The sequence below is a fragment of the Dipteris shenzhenensis genome, chromosome 24 (assembly GCF_047967505.1).
Source record: "Dipteris shenzhenensis isolate YYH24624 ecotype China chromosome 24, Dip_SZ_1.0, whole genome shotgun sequence".
NCBI classification, from domain to species: Eukaryota; Viridiplantae; Streptophyta; class Polypodiopsida; order Gleicheniales; family Dipteridaceae; genus Dipteris; species Dipteris shenzhenensis.
Genome location: NC_141619.1, coordinates 50517833 through 50523832, shown reverse-complemented (window position 1 = coordinate 50523832; position 6000 = coordinate 50517833).

Genomic DNA, 6000 nt, shown 5'->3' with positions numbered 1-6000 from the left:
TGTTGGTTGAAGAGTTGTCCAACGACTGGGAGGAAATGGATCCTTATCATGGATCTCATGATTATTACCCCTACGAGGAAGGGAGTGGAGCCCTAACTCACTACCTCCTACCAGAGGATCAGTCCCTGTATTCCAAACTACCCCTATAAATGCAAGAGCGAGAGATCTGAACTCAATTGCTCGAAATGTCATGTTTCAAATGCCAAGGCCCACACTTCTTGAAGGCCCACACTTCTTGAAGGCCCACACTTCTTGAAGGACTGTCCATACAGGGATTGTATGCCCACCGCCCAAACCGCAACCAACACCACCCCCTTGTGCGCAAGATGTGGCATGGAGCATCTATTCCAGGATCGTGTCCCACAAGGAGACCAACCACCCCACTCACCCCGCCAAAGAGCACTAGCCTCAATCTGCTTAGCATCGAACAAGGCCACATGGACGCAATGCCACTACAAGTCATTACAAGGATGCAGGCCATGAAGAAGCTCACCAAGAAGGGTAAGGTATCCCAGTTGCCCGGTCTCAAGATTCCTCTACAGCCTCTAACTCTTTCCAAGAAGGCCATTCGAGTAGGTGATGGTTTCGACCAGGTGATCATCTAGAATGGTTCAGATGAGGAGACAGCTACCCTTGCCACCTCCTCTGCTTCTGAATAGTCTTCCATCTAGGGTGACCCTGATGTACCCATCATTCCAGAAGTGAACAAACCAGTGTAGGCTCAGGGCCTGGCACCGGCACCCACCTATAAAGAGACCTACCCTGTGACCTGTACCCTGACCCGGTCTTAGAAAAGCAATACATAAAGGATGCCGAGAACTTAGTACGTGATTGCCAAGATAAGTTTGAACATCGACTAAAGGCTAGTAGGGGGTCAGATACTATCTATCCAACCCACCTAATGGGGCATTGAGGAGCCAAATTGCTCAAGGTCCCAAAAAGAGTGGAGGAAGAGTAACATCTCAGCTTGGAGTAATCGAAAGATCCGGATCTAATGCAGAGGATGTTCCAAGAAGACCTAGTGTTGCATAACCTCCAAGACGAAGGAGACTTGTACTACTTCGATGACATGTTGTCTATGGAGGAAGAAGCTTCACCAAAACCCTGCGACGATGCTGGGTTGATTGCCTTCCTATCTACAAAAGTGAAAATGTCGATCACGTCTCTGCTAAGAGGACATCCCATCCAATGGTGTGATCTATCTAATTGGATGAACAGGCTGTTCCTAGCTCCAACCCCTGCTAGCCCTAAGCCCCACCAATCAACGCTAGAAAAGGGGCAAAATCTACCCAAGATTCCCATCAACAAGCTAGGCCAGTATTTTGAGGGTGATGACACAAACGCCTCAATCCCCATAGTCTACAAAACTAGAAGTGGAAGCCATCCTAGATGGGGGAGTAGGAGTGAGTGTCTGCACCAAGGAATGCTGGGAAAAATAGGGAAAATCCACACTCGAGCACACCCATGTGGTCATAAATCTAGCCGATGGAGGAATAGCTGAACCTTTGGGAGTGCTGACTGGCATAAATATTAAGGTGGTTGGATTCACATACCTTGTCAGGTTCGTGGTCATGGACTTAACTTGACAGCCCAGATATGAAGCTATCCTGGGCAGACCCTTCTTGCAAATGTTCGGACTCATGCATGACTGGCGTAATGATATTATCTACTTGCGGCATGAGGAGCAAACCATGAGAGTGGACCTGCACACCTACAAGGCCCACCATTGTTAGGACACCTCTTTGTCGCAAAGTCTGACACCACCGCCCGAACCACCTCTGTAAAGCTATTCCAACCCTATGACAAGGAAGAGGATGAGAAGGAGTTTGATGACTTTGGGTATGCACCTCTCCCCGAGCCAGAATTCTCGCAGAACAAGATACACATCTTAGCCAACATAGATGTCCCCAAAAGAGTAGGGTTTCAGATCTCATCAACCCTAAGCTCGAGGGTCTGACCCCAGTGGTTCCCCTAAGGATGTTCAATATGCTCAAACCCTGAGAGGTAAGCAAGGGAACAGTAAGGGTAAAATTAGATCTTCACTAGCTGCCCTATGTAGGCACCATGACCGTGCCGAGCACAAGTTCTCCTGAAATTGGGGAAACAAGATAAGTAAGGTAACCACCCCCATCAGCTCTGTAAGTACAAAGGAAGAGCCCCCTTCAGGTCCCAAATCCCCTGTATCCAAAGGTAAGGCTAAGGCCAAAAATTCCACTTGTTAACATCCACAGAGTACAACTGCCAAATGCAGGGTAATCAATGAGTAAAGGTGACCAAGCTGAATGATCTACTCCAACAGGACAAGCTCAAGGGAGTTTGATACCCAAATACACCAAGGTCAATGATTACAAGCAATGTGCACATGGAAGGAGTATAGCTCAAACTCACAGAGTTTGATCCCCCAATACCCAAAGCCCATCGCTCCAAAGTCCAAAAGATTCCAGGAAAAGTGCATAGGCTGTATGTTCCAGCTGCCCCCACCCGGAACAAGGAGGCGCAGGAACAAGGAGATGCACACTTTTGGGCCATGAAGAGTGCATGCGCCTTGCACTTTTTAGCTCCACATCCACAAGAAATAGCGATGCCAACAAAAATAGCCATGAAAGGAGTACAACTCAAACTCAGGGAGTTTGTTCCCCAAATATCATCTCGAGATAGGTTTACGTGTCTCGACGAAGCTGAGCCTCACTGCTCTAGGTTTGAGACTCATGCATCATGCATGACCATAAACATGTGAAGGTGTTAGGTGCTCAGGGAGTTTGAGCCCCAAATCTATTGAGACTAGGAGTGGTGAGGCTAACACAAGCGCTATTTGGAAACCAGTTAGGACCACCTCCTAATACTAGGCTTGTCCCAAGCACTTTAATATGGTTAACACAAGCGCTATTTCCACTAGTAGGGAGAGTCGATAAGAATATCAATATGCCTTAGTGCCCTATGAGCCCAAGAGCCCATGGTTGTAAAGTGAGGGAGAGTACTAAAAAGGAAAAGGGTTGGCCCTCCCTTCAAAAGGTGACTTGTATAAAAGGTCAAATGTTTGACTTTGGTCTCCATTGTTTGCACAAGTTTCAACACAAGCTCCCTCTTCTCTTCCAAGAGAGTGTTTTGGGTGTTCTCTTGTTTCCTTCATAGTGCCTTTGTGGTTGTTACTCTATCCCCCTTCACTCCCTTCTCCTTCTTCCCCTCCTCCTCCCTCCTTCTCCCGCTCCCCTCCCCTGTTCCTCTTCCCTCTTCCTCGTGTGAAACCACATTGGAACGATCCGGAGGTCGCTTGAGTGACACTTGCGGATGACTTGTGCTATGCATTGCTCCCATAAGGAGTAGCCGAGAGTGGAAGCTCCGTCAGCATATCTTCAACTACCCCACGACACGTGAGTCACCGCTGAGACACACCACATTTTTGGCACCGTTGCCGGGGAGAAAAGGAATGCTTTTGCATTTGCACTTGTCTCCCTTCGTTATATCCCATTGTACAAGTTTTCAAGCTTACCTTGGAGCTTGTTAGTGGAGTTGTAGGAGAGAGAGAGAGAGAGAGAGAGAGAGAGAGAGAGAGAGAGAGAGAGAGAGAGAGAGAGAGAGAGGACGAAAATCTATTTTTTCATGTAGGAATGCCATTTTTGAGCATGGGAAGCTTATTTTGGATGCTTTTTGGTGTTTCAAGTTGATAGGAACTTAGTAGGCTTGATTGCTAAGGTGCGTGTGGTCTAATCACCTCAAAAAACAACAACTAAGGATTTTTGTCAAGTTCTGAAGTAGTTTCATGTTCTAGAACTTCCCTTTTCTGAGTTTTTGCATTTTGACTTTCAAAAAGTGTTTGTTTTCAAGTTTTTTTTTCATGAAGTAGGTAGAATAGGTAGTGTAGCACCCCCCCATCACAAAAAATTAGGAACAGAAATTGCAAAATCCTCAGGAATCACCAAATCTCAGTCAACGAAACTATGTTTGACTATCCCACCGAATCGGCACTATAGCCGTATCGCATCGACTAGTTTTCTCACCGACTAGTGCGTTAGTCGGATCTCGTCGATCAAACTTTGTTGCTCTGGTGTGGTAACACTTCCCCGCTGACCTAACCTCTGACTACGGTTTACCCCTCCACCCGGAGTTAATGCTTGTTAGAGTTACTTCTACACCGATCTAACAAGTCATTGACTGGTGCTGTAGTGGTTCCCCATCGTCCATTGCTATTTTACTATCCCATTGCTCGACGCGGTGAACCTACCCCTTTGTCCCCGTAGTTGTAATCGTTCCCCTCCACTGTCACGTTACTCCATTGCACCCCCTGTCGCTATGAAATCCTGCCATCTGATGTTGTCCGCTTACTCGACCGTCGTTGCTATAGTATCACGCCGAGTCATTATCCCACCAACCGGTGTCATACCATATCCCTATGCCCGTGGGGATATCTCGTCCGACCGATCGCACAGACCATGTGGCAAATAATTTCCTGCCGATCGTTCGTGATACATCCATCACACTGTTCGGTGCTATTTCCTTATTCCGCCGATCATCCTCATTGAAAGGTTACACCGCCGCCCATCGCCAAAACCTTACTACACTGCTCGTTGCTATACCTATAGCCCACCGGTCGGTGCTATAGAGTTGTCCTACCAATGGGTGTGATACCTCTGGGGTAGCTACAGAAGCCTTTTCTACTCGAAGAGTGTAGGTTGCTTGCAACCTTGTCTCTTCTAGGTTTTTGAGGTTGACTAGCCTTTTGGCTAGTGCATTTTCCGTGAGTGTTTCTTTTACGGCAAGACGGAGGCTAGGCACTACATACTCCATTGGCATTACTGCCTCTACCCCAAAGGCTAACGTAAAGGGGGTACAATGTGTTGCCACTTTGTAGGAGGTCCTATAGGCCCACAACATTGCTATGAGCTTATGCGCCCAGTCGGTATGACTGGCTTCTAACATACATGTGATAATCTTACAGCAAGTCTTGTTGGAGCTTTTGGCCAAGCCATTTGCTCTGGGGTAGTATGGCGTTGACTTCCTATATGAATGATCATAAACTCGCTTGTCAGGATTGCTATGGTTTCATTGAGGAAGTGAGTTCCTCGATCGTTGACTAACTCCAACAGGCATCCAAACCGCGTGATGACTTGTTCATATAAGAACTTGGCGATGGAATGGTGGCTGGGCTTATGGGACCAATGAAATCAATGCCCCACTTCTCGAAGGGTTGGTCAGCCAGAACGCCAGTCAGGGGCATCATGTCTGCCCTGTGTGGAATCTAGATACGTTGGTAGGGGTCACATCGTTTGATGAATTTGGCTGTGTCTCCAAAGAGTGTTGGCCACTAGAGGCTAGTTTGTAGCACTTTACGTGCTGTAACCTCGGTGGCAAAATGGCCTCCTACGATTCTTGAGTGAGTCTCTTCAAGCACCTCGATGTATTCGTGTTCGCATACGCATCTTCGCAGTATGCCATCCTAACCCATGCGGTAGAGTTAGCCAGCTATCAGCTGATATGGCGATGCATCCTTAATGATTTTATGGGCTCTACCCTTCTTGAGGTCCTAACCTAGGGGTAGTCTGTTGGTCAAGTAGTGGCTGATTTCGGTGGCCGATTCTCGAAAGACGTCGAGGAAGAAGAGGGAAGCTTCGGGGAGATCATCTTCTACTCCTGTTGAAGCTTCGCCATTTGGGATCCTTAATAGGTGGTCAGCTAGAACATGGGTTTTGCCCTTGCGCACAACGATTGTAAAGTCGAATTCTAGTAGGATTAGCATCCACCTAGTGATGCGTCCCATCATGCAGGGTTTGGTTACCAAGTACAGCAATGCTTAATGGTCCACGAAGAAGACAAACTTGTAAGCTAACAAGTAGTGCCTGAACTTCTTGACTGCATAGACCATGGCAAGACTCTCTCTCTCGATGGTGGTGTAGTTGACTTAAGCCTCATTTAGTTGACGGCTCGCAAAGTATACCGGGTAATCCAAATTATGCTCCCCGAGCTAGGCTAACAATGGCAAAGTTAGAGGCATCAATGTGGACG